This window comes from Triticum urartu, chromosome 4A (assembly GCF_056163025.1).
Source record: "Triticum urartu cultivar PI428250 chromosome 4A, HENAU_Tu73, whole genome shotgun sequence".
Lineage (NCBI taxonomy): Eukaryota > Viridiplantae > Streptophyta > Magnoliopsida > Poales > Poaceae > Triticum > Triticum urartu.
Genome location: NC_141876.1, coordinates 39,753,126 through 39,773,985, shown reverse-complemented (window position 1 = coordinate 39,773,985; position 20,860 = coordinate 39,753,126). Strand labels below are relative to the sequence as shown.

Genomic DNA, 20,860 nt, shown 5'->3' with positions numbered 1-20,860 from the left:
AACCTGCATATGAATGAGCATAATCCATAGTGACAGAACAAATAATTCCTTGTCACTATTAAGAATATCTTCTGCTTAAATTGTGACTCCATCTGCATCAGACATCTGAACCCGAGCTTGCTTGATATGCTGGATAGCCATGGTGCAGTTGTGCAATTTCTTTTTATGTGTACCTGATGGAGCAATCACTTTCTGAAATAAAGTATAGTGTCATAGTAATAGCAATAAGCATCAGGATAATGTGGGAGATGAACAACTCTACATAGAGTTATGGCATCATGGAGACGTTGAAATAAATTTCCTATAGTGAAAACATACTCTGACAGCACAACCTATAGGGAAAGCTTAATTGGATTATTCACCAAAGATTCAAAAGAAACTTATAACCAAAACATAAGATGTCAAGAGTTCAGAACTATGTGGGATAGTTATTGTTCTTTTGAGATCATTATTGCATAGTTGTAGAGCACGGCAACGCCGGCTATCACAATAATCTGGTTGATAATTCAGTTTGTAGCCCATGGCTGATAGACGCGTCAAGAGATCACCTTCTGCATGAAAGATTCTTCAATTGATGAACAAGTAAAAGAAGACACAACCAGTTGAATAAAATACATGCAGGTTTGCAAATAAAATTAAGCATGCATGCCAAAAATTAAATCCGTACATAAGTAGAACACGTACCATGAAACCAAATGATAAAAACGCCTACCAAAACTTTGCACAAAGGGCCGCCAAATAAAGAAGATAATTAACCACACTCTGATGGGTACATGTACGCGTGTGATGGTATTACACGATCAAAATTCACTATTGTACTTTAGAAGTATTATCGTGGACATCAGACTACATACCTCATGATGATGTATATCCTGATTTGACTGCCTATTGAACTGGAGGAAGCAGCTGGTTGTGCCCTCACCACTGTCGTCGACTCTATCGGGCATGTATTAGATCACTGATAGTACTGAAACCGTACAATTTCTGACATGCAAGTAGTAGTTTCGTTGTAACAAAATTAGTTCCAATAACTATAGTGAAAATATATTCAACATGTAAAGCAGTGGGTACTAAATACTGCATGTACGGTCCAGTAGATGCAAACTCCCTAGTAGCTTCACACATATGCACATAAAATCCCAATCACACACATATGCATATCTTCAATTGTAATTAGCATCCACAATGCTGGGTCAGTCGAGAAGCATCGCTATCACATACTGCCTGAGTAGTCATTAGAGTAAATCAGTAAATCTCTTTGATTGAAATGCATACATGCTTTTGAGTAACTCTGAACAAAGAAAAAAGAATTGCTTGTTGTCATGCGTGGGATGGTTAAAAGTAAGAGGGGTTAATGGAACCATTTGAGTCATAGGCTCCTAGTCACGCCGACTCGCCGAGGCTGCCATCTAGCTGGCAACGCAGTCGGCGCCTTCTCTGCAGATGGACGAAGGTTTTACATGAAGTTTGAAGTGGGAGGACGGAGGTCCAACGACTCTAGACGTGTGGAGATCGGCATCTAGCCTGCCTAGCGGATCCATATGTGTGTGCATGAGAAGCAACAGGACAACATCTAATAGCAAACTTTGTACGTTGCAACTTCAAGCTAACACTCTTCTCAAAATCCATCAACCTAATTGTTTCAGTTGTGCATGGACCGATTGATCCAGGCCGGGAACAGGTCGCCAATGGGGTTGACCACGCAGGTCTCCCAATGAGAGAGCTGTGTCTCCAGGCCGTCGAGCGGTAGACTGGGAGATCTCCCATGAGCTCCCGCTAGCACCAACCAGACCGAAGCATGCAGAGCCTGACTCACCTGCAAGATTACTGTCTCGTCATCAACTAATCAGTGGCAAATCACAAAGTACATGTTCAGAACGATCAAAAGCAGGCAGCAATAGCAACAGCGAGATGCAGGCGAGGGCGACGGCATCACCATGAACGCAGGGAGGTGCAGCTAGGCGTAGGAGGTGTGCGGGGTAAGGAGAGTGACGGCTGGGCAACCCCTATCGGGCAGCGGGAAGGAGAGGAATCCAGAAATCAAACCTGGAACTGCCGACAGGAGCCGCCGCCGGACCAGCAGCAGGAAGCCGCGCCGTCCCTACTCTGCCTTGTCTTCTTTCCATCTCATCTTCTCTCTCTCCCTCGTCTCTTCTTCCTCGGAGACCGAGCTGCCATAGCCATGGAGCGTCGCCGCCGCAGGCCCCCTCACCGCCGCACTGGATCCTGACCTGATCGGCCACTTCCCCGCCGTTCCCCGTCTCCCAGAGAGCCCTGCCACCGCCGTCGTCCTGCATCTCGATCGGATCTGGAGCGCCGCCGCTCGATCTAAACGTGAACATAGGGTTGACGAAAAAAATATGAACCGTTTTTCTTCACTTACCAAGAACTGCAGGTTAAATTAGCGAAAATACGGGGACCTTTTCATAAAAAAGGTCATGACGGTGAACCCGGAGACTTAATACGTGCTTTATTATTAGGGAGAAATTAAATTCCTTGAAATCCAAAATAGTGGGTTCATTGCTATGTAAAATTTTGACCTCTTCAATCCCACTTTATAAATTTTTGCATCAAAATCTAAAAACTCCGAATCATTGGGACGCCTTTTAAAAAAATGTGACTCATCTCCAGTCCCATATTTATCAAGATTCATATTGGAAAACAAAGATTTGATAGGAGTCACATCAATCACTTTTAGATCTTCATCATTATTATCATGAAAACTAGAAGAACATGCTTTCACAAAGCAATCTTTTTTAGCATGCATCCTAGCGGTTCTTTCTTTGCACTCATCAATGGAAATTCTCATTGCTTTGAGAGACTCATTGATGTCATGCTTAGGTGAAATAGATCTAAGTTTCAAAGAATCAACATCAAGAGAAATTCTATCCACGTTCCTAGCCAACTCATCAATCTTAAGCAATTTTTCTTCAACCAAAGAATTGAAATTCTTTTGCAAACTTATAAATTCTTTAACACTAATCTCAAAATCAGAGGGAATCTTATTAGAATCTCCATAAGAGTTGTTGTAGGAATTACCATAATTATTAGAGGAATTACTAGGAAACGGCCTAGAATTAAAGTTTCCTCTATACGCGTTGTTACCAAAATTGTTCCTACCAACAAAATTCACATCCATAGATTCATTATTATTCTCAATCAAAGTGGACAAAGACATATCACTAGGATCAGAAAAAACACTTTTATTAGCAAACAATTTCATAAGTTCATCCATCTTTCCACTCAAAACATTATTCTCTTCAATCACATGAACTTTTTTTACTAGTGGATCTTTCGGTGTGCCACTGAGAATAATTAACCATAATATTGTCTAGGAGTTTAGTTGCTTCTCCTAAAGTGATTTCCATAGAAGTGCCTCCCGTGGCCAAATCTAAAAGAATTCTAGAAGCAAAATTCAATCCGGCATAAATTGTTTGTATAACCATCCACAAATTCAAACCAAGTGTAGGGCAATTACGTATGATTAATTTCATCCTCTCCCAAGCTTGTGCAACATGTTCATGATCATCATCAATAACAAAGACAACAAATCCTTTGGTCCCAAACAAGTTGGGGTAGGCTAGAGGTGAAACCCATAAGATCTCGCAACCAACTCATGGCTCTGGCACATGGATAGCAAGCTTCCACGCACCCCTATCCATAGCTAGCTCTTTGGTGATACTCCAATCCTTCAGGTCTATCTTAATGGACTCATCCCATGTCAAATTTAGTCTACCCTGCCCTCTCTTGACATTCTCCGCACGCTTTAGCCGTCCGCTATGCACTGGAGCTTCTGGAGGCCTGCGCTAAATATGCCCAAACCATCTCAGATGATGTTGGACAAGCTTCTCTTCAATTGGTTCTACCCCAACTCTATCTCATATATCATCATTCCGGACTTGAACCTTCATCGTGTGGCCACACATCCATCTCAACATACGCATCTCCGCCACACCTAATTGTTGAACATGTCGCCTTTTAGTCGGCCAACACTCAGCGCCATACAACATTGCGGGTCGAACCGCCATCCTGTAGAACTTGGCTTTTAGCTTTTGTGGCACTCTCTTGTCACAGAGAATGCCAGAAGCTTGGCGCCACTTCATCCATCTGGCTTTGATTCGATGGTTCACATCTTCATCAACACCCCCATCCTCCTGTAGCATTGACCCTAAATACCGAAAGGTGTCCTTCTGAGGTACCACCTGGCCATCAAGGCTAACCTCCTCCTCCTCACGCCTAGTAGTACTAAAACCGCACATCATGTACTCGGTTTTTGTTCTACTAAGCTTAAACCCTTTTGATTCCAAGGTTTGTCTCCATAACTCTAACTTCCTATTTACCCCCGTTCGACTATCGTTAACTAGCACCACATCATCCGCAAAGAGCATACACCATGGTATATCTCCTTGTATATCCCTTGTGACCTCATCCATCACCAATGCAAAAAGATAAGGGCTCAAAGCTGACCCATGATGCAGTCCTATCTTAATCGGGAAGTCATCAGTGTCTACATCACTTGTTCGAATACTTGTCACGACATTATCGTATATGTCCTTGATGAGGGTAATGTACTTTGCTGGGACTTTGTGTTTCTCCAAGGCCCAACACATGACATTCCGCGATATCTTATCATAGGCCTTCTCCAAGTCAATGAACACCATATGCAAGTCCTTCTTTTTCTCCCTATATCTCTCCATAAGTTGTCGTACCAAGAAAATGGCTTCCATGGTCGACCTCCCAGGCATGAAACCAAACTGATTTTTGGTCACGCTTGTCATTCTTCTTAAGCGGTGCTTAATGACTCTCTCCCATAGCTTCATTGTATGGCACATCAGCTTAATTCCACGGTAATTAGTACAACTCTGAACATCCCCCTTGTTCTCGAAGATTGGTACTAATATACCCCGCCTCCTTTCTTCTGGCATCTTGTTTGCCCAAAAAATGAGGTTGAAAAGCTTGGTTAGCCATACTATCGCTATGTCCCCGAGACCTTTCCACACCTCAATGGGGATACAATCAGGGCCCATCGCCTTGCCTCCTTTAATCCTTTTTAAAGCCTCCTTGACTCCATTCTCCTAGATTTGCCGCACAAAACGCACGCTGGTCTCATCAAAGGAGTCGTCCAGTTCAATGGTAGAACTCTCATTATCCCCGTTGAACAACTTGTCGAAGTACTCCCACCATCTATGCTTAATCTCCTCCCTTCACCAAGAGTTGGCCCGCTCCATCCTTGATGCATTTGACTTGGCCAATACCCCTCGACTTCCTCTCTCGGATCTTGGCCATCTTATAGATGTCCCTTTCACCTTCCTTCGTGCCTAACCGTTGGTAGAGGTCCTCATATGCCCGACCCCTTGCTTCACCAACAGCTCGCTTTGCGGCCTTCTTCGCCATCTTGTACTTCTCAATGTTGTCTGCACTCCTATCTAGGTATATGCTTCTGAAGCAATCTTTCTTCTCCTTAATCGCCTTCTGGACATCATCATTCCACCACCAGGTATCCTTATCTTTGCTTCTCCTTCCCCTGGACACTCCTAACTCCTTCGAGGCCACCTTAAGAATGCAAGTCGCCATCTTCATCTACACATTGTCCGCATCCCCTCCTTCCTCCCAAGGGCCCTTCTTAATGACCCTCTCCTTGAACGCCTGAGCTACCTTCCCCTTGAGCTTCGACCACTTCGTTCTAGCGACTTTGGCACGCTTATCCCGCTGGACACGAATCCGAAAGCCGAAGTTAGCAACCACCAGCTTATGCTGGGGTACAACACTCTCTCCAAGTATCACCTTACAGTCTAGGCACGCACGCCTATTGTCGGTGTCAAAACCGGCGGATCTCGGGTAGGGGGTCCCGAACTGTGCGTCTAGGGCGGATGGTAACAGGAGGCAAAGAACATGATGCTTTACCCAGGTTCGGGCCCTCTTGATGGAGGTAAAACCCTACGTCCTGCTTGATTAATATTGATGATATGGGTAGTACAAGAGTAGATCTACCACGAGATCAAGGAGGCTAAACCCTAGAAGCTAGCCTATGGTATGATTGTTGTATGATGAAGTTGTCCTACAGACTAAAACCCTCCGGTTTATATAGACACCGGAGAGGGTTAGGGTTACACAAAGTCGGTTACAATGGTAGGAGATCTTGAATATCCGCATCGCCAAGCTTGCCTTCCACGCCAAGGAAAGTCCCACCCGGACACGGGACGAAGTCTTCAATCTTGTATCTTCATAGTCTCGGAGTCCGGCTGAAGGTATAGTCCGGCTACCCGAACACACCCTAATACAGGACTCCCTCAGTAGCCCCTGAACCAGGCTTCAATGACGACGAGTCCGGCGCGTAGATTGTCTTCGGCATTGCAAGGCGGGTTCCTCCTCCAAATTCTTCTTAAAAGTTTGTGAACACCAAGAGTAGTGTCCGGCTCTACAAAATAAGTTTCCACGTATTGCCACAGAGAGAATAATATTAACACAAATCTAATCCGCTGACGTATTCCGCAGCGTGACATCACACTACGGCCAAGCCTTTATTCAAATCGTTTTCACTTTTCCACCTCAGCGTGTTTTGCGAGGCGGTTTCCTTGGCACGTCTTGTCAAAGCAGAGATCGTGTCCCCTTTATTTACGGGATTCTCATCAATACGGACATGGGTAACCCAATCGTGCCCGTTAGCATGTCTTCTCGATTAAAGGCGAGTCCCAAACGGTTACGGGGAGGGCTCCTGGTATTCAACCTCTTATAAAGAGACCAAGGCCTTACTCCTTTTCTCCAATCTCAAAACAAGTTCGCCCGTTGCCTCGAGTTCCAACACCCTAGGCTCCAGATTCCAGGCGCTTCGGACCTTCGACAATGTCCGGTTCCGACCTTCAAGGCCGATGGATGCCCTCCTCCATCACGGAGGAGGATGTGCTAAAGTTGAGAGAGGCTAAGTTCTTGACCGCCGAAATTTTGCATAGGTTGCCTGCTCAAAGGCAGGCTATTCCCAGTCCCCAGCCCGGTGAGAGCGTAGTGTTCATGTATCACTTCCTTCGGGGGTTAGGCTTCCCGATGGATCCCTTCGTGAGGGGGATGATGTTCTATTATGGGCTGGAATTTCATGACTTAGCTCCGGAGTCCATCCTCCACATTTCCTCATTCATCGTTGTGTGCGAAGCGTTCCTCCGTGTTACTCCTCACTTCGGATTATGGCTCAAGACTTTTGGAGTGGAGCCGAAGATGAATGAGGGACGGCACGCAGAGTGCGGAGGTGCTCTCATAAGTAAGAATGTTGATGCTCCATGGCCCGAGGGCTCCTTTCAAGAGGAGCTCGGCTTGTGGCAACAAGAGTGGTTCTATATCACCGCTCCCACACTACTAGAAAAAGGGCTGCTAGTGGCGCACCTATTTTCGTTACTAATGGCGCACTACTGGTGCGCCACTAGCATCACGCCATTAGAATTTTTTTCTAATGGCGCACCTATGGTGCGCCATTAGAATCTGGTATTCTAATGGCGCACCGCTGGTGCGCCATTAGTATGGCCCACGGTGCGCCATTAGTATCTGGTATACTAATGACGCACCACATAGAAGTGCGCCATTAGTAACAATTTTTTTTCAATTTTTTTTTCAATTTTTTTAATTGTTTTCAAAAAATTCAATTTTTTTTTCATTTTTTTCTTAATCTCAGGTCATTATGTCTTAATCTCAGGTCAAATCGCACTCCATGGTCAAACTTCCCAAAAGGTCACCCATCCTCACACTACTCCAGCCCAAGCACGCTTAACTTCAGAGTTCTATCCAACCCCAGCAACAGCTCACTTCACAGGCACTTGTTGATATATCTAGCATATCAATCCTATTATACCTTGTTGATGTCTAGGACTTTGTTCATGTTCATGACTATGATGAAATTTTGAAAAATATTTCAAACTTCCCGATCATATTACGTATCATTTTTTGAAAAAAAAATTAAAAAAATTTCAAAACCTTTTTTTTTGAATTTTTTGCCTCTAGATCTTGAAAGCCCCGTAACTTTTTTGTGTTAGGTTTTTGGGGATTTTGAAAATGTTTAACGGGGTACCCCCGGTTAAATTCGGATGTAACTTTTTGAGTAGATGATTTTTCATATATAAAACTTTTTAATCCGAGTTCATATGCAAAAGTTATGCCTATTTTACAATTTTCCAGAGAGATTTTGCAAATAAAGTCGAAATTTATATTTGTAAATTTTCCCAACAACTAGACCACATATCACATGGCAAACTTATTTTCTTTTATTTTTTGACATTTTTATCATTTTTTTTTATTTTTTTTAAAACTGAAAAGGCGGTCCACGGGGGGGGGGGGTGCATTCGGTGGAAGCCGGGCAAACTAGTAATGGCGCACCGTGGGGTGGTGCGCCATTAGTAGTTAAACTAGTAATGGCGCACCACACCCACGGTGCACCATTACTAGTTTTGAAAAAAATAAATAAAAAAATTTGAATTTTTTTTTGATTTTTTTTGAAAAAAACTTAGTAATGGCGCACCAGTGGACAGTGCGCCATTACTAGTTAAAAACTAGTCATGGCGCACTGTCCACTGGTGCGCCATTACTAATATTTTTTTTTATTTTTTTACTTTTTTTTCAAAACTTCTAATGGCACACCGTGGGTGTGGTGCGCCATTACTATGTCAACTAGTAATGGCGCACCACACCCACGGTGCGCCATTAGTAACGAATTTTGTTTTTTTTCAAAACTTCTAATGGCGCACCGCACACCAGGTGCGCCATTAGTAATATATTACTAATGGCGTACCTGTATGTGGTGCGCCATTGCTATATTCTAATGGCGCACCACACACGTGGTGCGCCATTAGTGTCCATTTCATCTATAGCCGTTTTCCTAGTAGTGCCAGGAGCACCAAGTGGGTGGCGCCTCCTGCCTTTCGCTCGGGTCCCCCACCACGGCTAGCGTCATGGGTCAACAAAGGATTAGATTGGGGGTTATCCAAAGACGTGCCCTTGTTGCAGGGCCGCATTAGGGATCTCTTAGAAAGAGACCTCAACCTGGTCAAGGTGACGTAGGTCATGCTGATTCGCCGAACACTGTCCGACAAACGTTGCTCCCTTCGTTTGTGGGAGTTTAATTCGGAGGGACCACGAGCTCTCCAGCATTTTATGGGCGCAACACCCGTCGAGATGTATAAAATGTTCTTCGGATCACAAGCAGTGTGTCCGGATTTGACCGAGGACGCAGGTTTAAGCTGCAATTGCCCGGATACTCGAGCAAGTAACCTTGTGCCCAGACTCGCTATCCGTAAAATTGTCATAAATTCGCCCCTAAAAGAGCTGTCCTTTTAAACAGGAGTGGATAGCGAAGGCAAAGCTGATCAGGTGTCCGGCTCCCCTTCCTGAGACCAGGCCGGATCCCGTGCTAGTCAGGATGTTGAAGATCGTGCCTTTGGAGGGAAGTGAGGGGGAGGACAAGGAAACTATGGCCTCCTTGAAGGAGGCTGCTCCGAAGGGAAGAACCGACAATTCCTCTCCTAAGGGGAAGAAGAGGGCCGCCTCTGACGACCCGGAGACCATGGCCTCAAAGCGGGGGAAAAAGTCCTCGTCAGAGGGTCCGACACCGGGGAGATCCTCGGCCGAACTACGCCCTCAAAGGGATCAACCCTCCAGCAAGCCGTAAGTAGAGAAAGATTTTCCTTTAGAGGGATGAGAGAAATCCTTGCTTTTTATCTAAGAAGATTAACCGAAATTTTACTTTGTAGCTCGGACCTCAACCCTTCTCAGTAGAGCTCGTCTTCGGGGGATCTTCTTCCGGAGATGATGGAGAGTGGAACGCCTCCCCCTGCCGTACCGCCTGGCGAGGCGGGCGACCCTGAGGTGTCATCGTGGAGGGTTTCTCCGAATCCGGCAGGGGTGGAAGGTAGCGGTATGTCCCCCCAAGGTTCTCCGTGTCCGGCCTTCGATGGAGGTCATAGGACGAGTCCGGCACCGTCCGATGCGCGGTCGGAGGAGCTGATGATTCTGCTGGGGCGAGCTTCTATCTTAGAGGAGCACCGTGCATTGATGGGTACGGTGATTGGAAGGATTTCGTCCGCGGAAAGTGGATTGCATGAGGCCGTCAGAAGTTTGCTGACGGGTTTTGAGGTACGTTTGATAATGTACTTCTTTGTCAGTTGCGCATAAACAAGATGCGCCCTGTGTAGATAGTAGCCCCTGAGACTCTGTGCGTTGTCAAAATTGACGGTGCGTAGAGGATCATAATCCCAGGTCTAAAATGTCGCCTTTGTATACAGGTGGCGAAGTGTCCGGAATCGAGCCGAACTGATGATTTTGCCGAACTAAAGCGGCAACTTGACGTGGCAGATGCCGACATCGCACTCGTCAACGAGCGGCTTGATGAGGCTCAAGGTATGCAATTCCTCGGGCGGCATCTGGTAAGAGGAGCTTTATGCCAGTATGTTACAATGTGTGTGCTTGACGCAGATGGTGCGGCCACCGTGGAGAGTCTTCGGGCGGAACTTGCCCGAGCTAAGGAACAAGCCAGGAAAAGTGATGTGGCTGCCAAGAAGGCCCTTGAAGAGTTGAGAGCCGAACAGGCTGCTCACTGCCGAAGCAAGAAGGAGATGGCCGTGAAGTTAAAAAGTGCTGCTGAACGTTGCAAGTTTCTTGAGAAAGAAGACCGGGCGAGATAGACGGACTTAGAGAAGGCCGTTGCTGATGCCAAGGACGCTCGCTCTGCGATGAGAGCTGCGAAGGAGGAGCTGCGTCAGGCCGGACAGATTGCGGCTAGAAATCCCTTTATGCTGTGGATGAAGTTTTGTGATCCGAAGTTTGCTCCGTTGGACCGGATGTGGAGTGCGGAGAACACCTATCTGGATTTGGCAGCGAGTGCTGCTGATGCGACCGAATACTTTCGAGATCAAGAAGATCGCGAAGTGGAAAGGTTTTTCTGGTCGCAGTTCCAAAATCCAGAGCGTCCACTGGCAGTGGACGATCGTCTGGCTTAATGGGCCGAACTGAATAGATTGTCCGGACTCGCCATGAAGTACGTCATGGGTCATCTTTGGCCGGGGAGATCGGAGCCGAAGAGTTATTTTAGCTTGGTGCAGCAATTCCTTGACGCGGTGCCATGTATCAATGCGATGAAGAGGTCAGCATGCATAGAGGGCGCACGGATGGCTCTTGCCCGTGTCAAGACATACTGGGAAGAGATGGAGACCACCGTTGTTGCATCCCGAGATTCGGACAAAAGCCGAGTACCCTCCGAGCACTATTTTCAGGAAGTCCTTGAAGGCGCTCGTGTAATAGAGACGCAGTGCTCGAAGGATGTATGTTCTGATAGCATATGTAATTATAAAGCAATATTTTGATGAATTGTAGTAGCCTTTTATACTTGTGCCTTCAAGTATTTGGAACACCTCCTGTGCGGCCGTTTTAAGATATATACAAAATCTGAAAGATTGCAGTCGTTGGCTTCAGCCCCCACGCACATAGTGTGGGGGTGCTCGCAGAAGGCGCATTTTCACACTTAATCCAACGTCTTGGTCCTACAAAGGAGGTGATAGCGCAGCAAGCTAGGAAACCGGACTATAATGCTTTAACACTTTCACTTAGCCATAGGAGCTTGACAATGGGACTATTTAGGTAGCCCCTGGTGGCGACTGCGCTCGCCCGAATTCGGGGCGCGTATGTGCCTGACCGGGAAACGACCCTTCGTTAATGCGGAGGAATCCTACAGATTCCGGAGAGTCATCGAGTGGTTGACCAGTCTCACGCCATATCATGACAGTCGGTTTTCGGCTTTCTCTACTGAGGTGCTCGCCTGGCCGAACCAGGGCACAATCGCAGTAGTTCTCCTGGTGCCGCCTTAGCCGATAGAGCGGAACGTAAGGCGGCCGAACACAGGAGCCGGGAAACCCAACATTTGACCAAAATCATGACTCGGAGCTGATGCATATAAGGCCAAACTCGCGACGCCGAACACTCCCTAAGGTATTCGGTCTTTATGAGAGCGGACGAGGTAACGCTCTGAGGTATAAGCCCCTAGTGTCCAGGTACGCGCAAGAATTCTAACGTGGCCACATGCCAAGACGCCAGCCTCCTCCTTGGTCATAGAACCAGGGGATGTGTATCAACAAGAGACAGTAAAAAAGGTTTACGTAGGGTCTTAATCTGAAAAGAATCCTTGGAACGGGTCCCTACTGCACGTCTACGACTGTGTCTCCATTGTGCCGTATCCTGGACGGGCGCAGCACGACGTTCATCTGTAAAAAGAGAGCAACTAAGTTGAAAAAGGGGCGTTCCGAACAAAAGTTATATAAAATAAACAAAGTTTAAAGTAAAATATGAAAAATTGAGCTTTATTGTCTCTTATTTTATACGTGTGAAGCCCCTAGTGCAGGGTATATGGCCACTAAGCCTTTATCAACGATACTTTTGTGCCGGACTTGTCTATCCGTGTCCGTGGTCTTAATGACCTGTTCCAATGTTCTGGCTGGTGAAGCCATTGTATTGTGGGGCTGTTAAAGCGGCCGCACAATCCTCCGCTTGGGGCAGGTGTTCTCACTGCTTCCCCTTTAAGGAGATGATGCCGTGTGGACCGGACATCTTAAGCGTAAGAGATGCATAATGCGGTATTGCATTAAAGCGGGTGAAAGATTCGCGTCCTAGTAGTGCTTGATAGCGACTTGAGAATGGGACGATGTGGAAAGTCAACTTTTCGTGACGGAAGTTATCGGCAGAGCCGAAAATAACCTCGAGCCAGAGAAAACCCATGCAATGGGTGTTCGGACCTGGCGTTACTCCTTGAAAGGAGGTTTTGCTGTGGCGAATTCTTTTTGGGTCGATCCCCATGTGGCAGATTGAGTCCTGATATATCAGGTTGAGTCCGCTGCCCCCGTCCATAAGGACATTTGAAAAATGGATTCCGCCAATTATTGGATCGAGTACCAGTGCAGTCCAGCCTGGGTTCCTGACACTTCTAGAATAATCCAGATGATCGAAGATGATTGGTTTTGACAACCAGTGGCGGGATTCCTTTGGGGTAGGCTGTGGGGCGCGTACCTTTATGGGCGCCGCACATTTTGTTATGTGGAGTAAGTTTACTATTTTTACTTCTTGTGGGAAATTCTTTTGTTTCCTGGTACTCTGCTTTTGGGGTTCGTCTTCGTCTTCGCTTGGTGTGTCGAGCCCCTTGTGTTCGGCGTTGAGTCTGCCGGATTGTTTGAAAACCCAACAATCTCTGTGGGTATGGTTAGCAGGCTTTCCGGGAGTGCTGTGTATTTGACATATCCTATCCAAGATTTTGTTTAGGTTGGATAGGTCGTCCCTGTTATCTTGGAGGGGAGGCTTTTTCTGATTCTGTCGTGAGATTTTGAATCCGGCGTTGACTGCCGTGCTCTTCGGACTTTTTTCCTTAGTCCGGCGACGGTCCTTATTGCGTCGCGGTTTTGCGTTTCCATCCCTAGTTTCGGATGTACTTGGGTCACTGGTGCTGCATCTTGCCAACCACCTGTCCTCTCCTGCGCAAAAGCGGGTCATGAGGCTTGTTAGTGCGGCCATTGTTCTTGGCTTTTCTTAGCCGAGGTGTCTGGCGAGCCATTCGTCTCGGACATTATGCCTGAAAGCCGCTAAGGCTTCAGCGTCCGGACAGTCGACTATCTGATTCTTTTTAGTAAGAAATCTATTCCAGAATTGCCGAGCTGACTCTCCGGCCCGTTGAGTTATGTGACTAAGATCGTCTGCATCCGGAGGGCGGACATAGGTCCCTTGAAAATTTGCTCGGAAAGCGTCCTCGAGCTCTTCCCAACTTCCGATTGTGTTTTCAGGAAGGCTTTTGAGCCAATACCGGGCTGGCCCTTTAAGCTTGAGGGGTAAGTATTTTATGGCGTGGAGGTCATCTCCTCTAGCCATATGTATGTGGAGGATATAATCCTCGATCCAGACTCCAGGGTCTGTTGTTCCATCATATGCCTCTATGTTTACGGGTTTCAATCCTGCTGGAAATTCATAATCCAGGACCTCATCGGTGAAACATAGGGGGTGTGCGGCACCCCTGTATTTGGGTGTGCCGGATTCTGATAATGGCTTTATTTCATTGCTTACGGGAGCTTGCTTTCTTGGCCCGTAAATGGACCTAGCTGGGCCATGATGCGAATCCTTAAGTGGGTCGCATGCCGGCTTAAGTGCGGCACTGCTTGCCACTTTATGCTGGCCATGGGGTCGTCTATCTGACCGTGTGGCTTTCTCACTTTTGGAATGCGAGGGCTCTAAGGCCTCCTCGTCGAATTCAGGCAGTAACTTTCTCTTCGGATAGTTTTTAGTGCGGCGACTGTCGCCGTATTTGTCTGCGGTATTGATTACTTTACTCCATCTGATCCTGAGTGCATCTTCCGCAGTTTTTAGCTTCTGCTTCTGCTTTTTTAGGCTGCGTGCGGTTGCAACGAGCCGTTTGTGGAAGTTCTTCTGCTTCGTGGGCTTCTCCGGCGTAGGGTCATCCGGAATGCCATTTTCGCCGGGGGAGGGATGTTCGGTTTCTCTATCCGGGTTGTCCAGTTGGGACGGTTGCTCTAAGGCATGCTCATCGTCTACCGGCTCATCCTGTTCTATGGCTGGGTCTTTATCGAGGCGGGGCTTGGGTGGGCGCTTACGCCGACGCTTTGATTGTTTTTCGAGAGATCGATCCCTCTTTCCATCCCCGTTTTCCTCGTTGTTGCTTCCTTTAGGGGTATCCACCATGTACACATCATGAGATGAGGTGGCTGTCCAATGCCCTATAGGCGTTGGTTCTTGGTTGTCTCTTGCATCGTCGTCCATACCGTCGATGTCTTCGGAGTCGAAGTCGAGCATGTCGGTTAAGTCGTCAACAGTGGCTACGAAGTGGGTGGTGGGTGGGTTTTGAATTTCTTCATCATCCGAATCCCATCCTTGCTAACCGTAGTCCGGCCAGGGCTCTCCTGATAAAGAGAGAGACTTTAGCGAATTCAGGATGTCGCCGAAGGGCGAGTGCTGAAACATGTCTGCGGCGGTGAACTCCATTATCGGCGCCCAATCGGATTCGATCGGCAGGGGCGCGGGGGGCTCGGAGTTCGGAAAGGAATCCGGCTCCTCGGAGTCACGGGCCATGCGGAGTGCGGGGCTGGAGTTCTGCTCGATCACCTCTGAGATCACAGCCCCTGAGGCAGTGTCCAACCGCTGATCCTCGATCGACGCAGTAGGCTCCGAATCAATGGTCGGAACCGATGCGTGTGCGGCCTCCAAGGTGCTGTTCGGCGGCAGAGCTATATCATGCCCATCGAGACAGTGCGGCGCGCTTGGCTGTGGCTCGAATCCGTCGAAGATCAAGTCCCCGCGGATGTCAGCCGTGTAGTTTAGGCTTCCAAACCTGACCTGATGGCCAGGGGCGTAGCTTTCGATCTGCTCAAGGTGGCCAAGCGACTAGTCCCGTAGTGCGAAGCTGCCGAAGACGAAGATCTGTCCGGGGAGAAAAGTCTCACCCTGGACTGCATCGTTGTTGATGATCGAAGGAGCCATCGGGCCTAAAGGCGACGACACAGAGAAACTCTCAATGAAAGCACCAATGTCGGTGTCAAAACCGGCGGATCTCGGGTAGGGGGTCCCGAATTGTGCGTCTAGGCCGGATGGTAACAGGAGGCAAGGAACACGATGTTTTACCCAGGTTCGGGCCCTCTTGATGGAGGTAAAACCCTACGTCCTGCTTGATTAATATTGATGATATGGGTAGTACAAGAGTAGATCTACCACGAGATCAAGGAGGCTAAACCCTAGAAGCTAGCCTATGGTATGATTGTTGTATGATGAAGTTGTCCTACGGACTAAAACCCTCCGGTTTATATAGACACCGGAGAGGGTTAGGGTTACACAAAGTCGGTCAATGGTAGGAGATCTTGAATATCCGCATCGCCAAGCTTGCCTTCCACGCCAAGGACAGTCCCACCCAGACACGGGACGAAGTCTTAAATCTTGTATCTTCATAGTCCTGGAGTCCGGCTGAAGGTATAGTCCGGCTACCCGAACACCCCCTAATCCAGGACTCCCTCACCTATCTTCTCTCCTCGAGAGGATGAAATCAATCTGGCTAGAGTGTTGGGCACTACTAAAAGTCACCAGATGTGATTCTCTCTTTCTAAAGAGGGTGTTAGCTACAATCATGTTGTAGCCTAGAGCAAAGCTTAAGACATCTTCTCCTTCTTGATTCCTGATGCCGTAGCCAAAGCCCCCATGCGCCCCTTCAAAACCCGTGTTAGATGTACCCACGTGGCCATTGAGGTCTCCTCCTATGAAGAGCTTCTCACCAATCGGTACACTCCTAGCCATGTCTTCTAGGCCTTCCCAGAACTCCCTCTTGGTGTTCTCATTGTGGCTTACTTGCGGGGCATACACGCTGATAACATTGAGAACCAAGTCCTCAACTACTAGCTTGACCAGGATAATCCGGTCCCCACGTCTCTTGACGTCTACCACTCCATACTTGAAGCTCTTGTTGATCAAGATGCATACGCCATTTCTGTTTGCAGCCGTCCCCGTGTACCACAGCTTGAAGCCGGTATCCTCCACCTCCTTCGCCTTCTGTCCTCTCCATTTTGTTTCTTGGACGCAAAGGATATCAACACCTCTCCTCACCGCTACATCAACTAGCTCCCGAAGCTTCCTTGACAGAGACCCTACGTTCCAGCTACGTAAGCGAATCCTCCTAGGCTCGGCTAGCTTCCTTACCCTTCGCACTCATCGAGTCAAATGCGAAGACCCTTGCTCATTTTCCACTACATCCGAGCGTCGATGTAGCACGCCACTAAGGATGCCACGACCCCGATCCTCGCTCACTTGCCACCGTATCCGGATCAAGATACGGTGTTCCACCTGGGGGGTGACGGCCCAGCCCTTGCCCATTTTCCACCACACCGGGTTCCGATGTGGCGTGTCGCTGAGAGGGTTACACCCCAACGAAAATCCTTTGGGTTTCATCTCCATAAGAGTGGCTGAGGTTTTATGTTGGCTCGCCAAGCCTATCACAACCTCCTCCTTTACCCGGGCTTGGGACCGGCTATGTTGAGACAACATAGGCGGAGTTGCAACATGCTCATGATCAAGTTGCTTAAAATTCATAATATCGTTCCTAAGAGAGATGATCTTAGCGCGCGGGGGGGGGGGGGGATACTTAGAGATAAAAGCATCTTTGCACTTATTCCATGAATCAATACTATTTTTAGGCAAAGAAGAGAACCAAGTTTTAGCATGATCTCTAAGAGAAAACGGAAATAGCTTCAATTTAACAATATCATTATCCACATATTTCTTCTTTTGCATATCACACAAACCAACAAACTTGTTTAGATGGGTAGCGGCATCTTCACTAGGAAGTCCAGAAAATTGATCTTTCATAACAAGATTCAACAAAGCAGTATTAATTTCACAAGATTCAGCATCGGTAGTGGAAGCAATCGGAGTGCTAATAAAATCATTGTTGTTGGTATTGGAAAAATCACATAATTTAGTATTATCTTGAGCCATCGTGACAAGCAATCAACCTAACACACAAGCACACAACAAGCAAGCAAAAAGAGACGAACGCCAGTCATTCTATTAAAGAGAACTTCCAGTGGCAAATTTTAGATGGTAATTCGGTGCGATTGTTATAAGACCCTTGGCTTGGTGGGAAGAGGGGCGAAGAAAAGGCAAAGGCTTTCGAAAATCATTTTAGAAGTGGGGGAGCAGAAAACGAGAGGCGAATGGCAAATAATGTAATGCGAGGGAGAAGAGTTTATGATGGGTACTTGGTATGTCTTGACTTGGCGTAGATCTCCCCAGCAACGGCGCCAGAAATCCTTCTTGCTACCTCTTGAGCATGCGTTGGTTTTGTAACATCCCAATTTTCAATTTGGATGTTAATCATTAGTTCATCATATGCATCCATGCTTTTGCATTTTTTTTGATTTTTATTTGAACATTTTGATCCTAAAGACCTTAAGCAACTCAAGGACCATTTGAGAGAGTTGAAGGTTTTATAAAAATTCCATTTTTGAATTTTTAAAAATTGGTAAATTTGGATAAAAAAGAATTTTATTTGAAATTATTTTTCCAAAATTATTTCCAAACAAATAAATAATGAGAGAAAATAATATGACTTCTTCAAGATAGAGGAAAGAATGGAAACTTAATTTTAAATAAAAATATTTATTTTATTTGAGTTTTATTGGGATTTTATTTGATTGAATTAGGAAAAAAATTGCATTTTAGCCTAGAAAAATGTTCATATTGTCCTAAATATTAGGAGAGGACCGTGAAAATCATTTTTGGGATTTTAGGATTTTTATTTATTTTACTTTTGGATTTTTTTCATTCGGCAAAATTATTTAAAAAAACTACGAACTCGGCCGGCCCAGCTGAGCCAGGCCGTGGCCCAGGGCGCCATTGCCGCCTCCTCCCGCCATGCCACCCCTGGACTCACCCCGCCGCCGTGACCCCCTCCCCAAGTCTCCCCCCTCTTAAATAGCCCCCGACCCCTCCTCCTCACCCCACCACCAACCGCCGCTCGTGCCGCCTCCGAAGCCACCGCCGTCCGCGCTGCCGAGCCGCTGACGCCGCTGCTTTGCGCCGTCGTCGCCGCAAGCCGCCACCCGCTCCACCGCGCTGCCTCCCCGCGCCGTGAAGCCGCCGCCGCCCGCTGCCTCGCCCGTCGCCGGAGCCGCCGCTCACCTCGTCGACGTCACCGTTGACCGCCCCCACCGCCACCGGTTTCTTTTACCCGAATTGTATAAAACCGAAAACCCCGCCCAGTTTTTTTGCTTTATTTGTTTAGATTGTTTTTTAGGGTTTTCTAATTAGTAAACGTTCACCCGATTCCCTCTGTTAGCGAACGTATTCGTTCGTTAAGTTCTATTAACGTTCGTTCGTTCATTAGGTTTTTCTTTTAGTTTTAATTTTGTCCAAGGACCTATTTGTAATTACTTTTATCGCAGATTAGTCCCTGATATTCAAAACTTCGCTACTTTTTGCTCGTTTGTCGAAATCCAGTGAACATGATTTTCTTGTTCCCCTCTATCAAGATAATCCACTTGAACATGATTTTCAAAATTTAAAATTTGGTATCAAGCAGATTTTAATTTGAACTTCTTTTAATCGTAGTTTGAGTTTCATAACTCTGATTTGATTGATTCTTTTTGCAAATCGAAGCTCTTCACTTGAACTTTCAGTTCAGATCTTTTATTTTGGGTTTTACCTTTGCATCTTATGCTTGAGTGCTTATGTATGTTATTGTTTGTTCACGATAGAGTTTCCGGAGTGCGAGGCTTGCTACTACGAATCTCTAGGATTTTCCGATCATTAGCAAGGCAAGTAACACTTTGATCATATCCCTTTACTACCCAGTTTTTATGCATTAGACTCAACCCTCAAACATTGCATGAGTAGGATTGATAACATGTGGGTATTTGGGTAGTAGTTGATGAGGTAGGAAGCTATTGCCTTTTATTTCAAACCATGGGTGTTACTATGTTATGCTTACACTGCTATGCTATGCTCATAGACGTGGTTTGGTTTTGAGAGAATGCATGAAAGTTGTGAGAGTTATTGTTAACTAAGGTTTACCTTAAGGTGTCTACTTTAATACACATCTGGGTGGATTGGTTGTGGGCACCTGGGGAAATCCAGTGTTGTCCAAGGAGATCCCGGGGAATCCGTGTGATCATCCTATGGTTTGCCACCCAGGCTCAAAGGGATCATAATGTTATTCATGCTAAAAACTTCCGTGTGCAGCCACAAGCCATTATGGGCTCTGGCATAGTTGAGTATGTTGTGTGACCTCTTTCGGTGGTAGACTAGCAGATGTAGGAAGGTGGTACAGTCTACCTGTCGTAAAGAGTTAATGCTTCTGAAAGACCGTGTCTCGGTAATCCGTTTCTCAAACAATATGTAGTGCGAGAAATTCAATGGAGGAGATCGAGTCTTGTGGGGAAAAGTGCGCAAACCTCTGCAGAGTGTACAAACCAATCATGATTAGCCGTGTCCCCGGTTATGGACATCTTGAGTATCTGGTGCCTAAATTATTGTGTTGATCTCATCACTCTACTTAATTAATTTGTCAGGTTATTAAACTTTTAATTGGGATTGAGTTGGGGTTACCTTATCAATGTTTTCAACAAACTGTGTAGTTAAAGAAAATATATTCCTTTGTTGTAGGAAAAAATTAGCTTTATGCAAATGATAACCATAGAGCCTCCACCAGCCATATATGCATGTAGTAATAGCTGTTATTTGTTCATTGCTCTATAGTGTTATCTTGCCAGCATATTCCATGTGCTGACCTACACAGGCTGCAACGTATATGTTGCAGAATTTTCAGACGAAGAGTAAGGTGCGCTAGGTTGTTGTCGTGCACTCAGTTTTGCTGTGGAGTTGGATGGACTCTTCTACCTTCGAAGCTTCCGCTGTTATCTTATTTAGATGGCCTTCATCCATATTATTGTAATAAGTTCTCTCTCTTGAGATATTCGATGTAATAAGTGTGTGATTGAACTCTGTTATAAAACCTCGAGTACTGCGTGTGTCAGCAATACCGATCCAGGGATGACACTTATGCACAGAAACTTGACCGTCTGAGGTCGGGTCGCTACAAGATGGTATCAGAGCACACGTTGATTGTAGGACACAACCACTAGGACAAGCCACACGATACTCTTCTCTAGTCATTTCTGACTCTTCTCCATGTTCTACTCTATAGATGGCGGACCCCAAGGAACAATTTCACTCAACCAGATGACGACACCCCTTTCGGACGACACTTGAAGGAAGTCACTAGGTAACTGAGCATCGGAATACCAAGTTTCACCGGGACCTACACCGCCACTTTACCAGAAGAGGAGCGCTGGATGATTCG

General features: G+C 46.5%; 1 pseudogene; it reads right to left on the bottom strand.

The window, feature by feature from the left end:
• Window positions 1–1,642: 1,642 nt before the first annotated feature.
• On the bottom strand, window positions 1,643–16,950 carry LOC147974658 (uncharacterized; annotated as a pseudogene).
• Window positions 16,951–20,860: the final 3,910 nt, after the last annotated feature.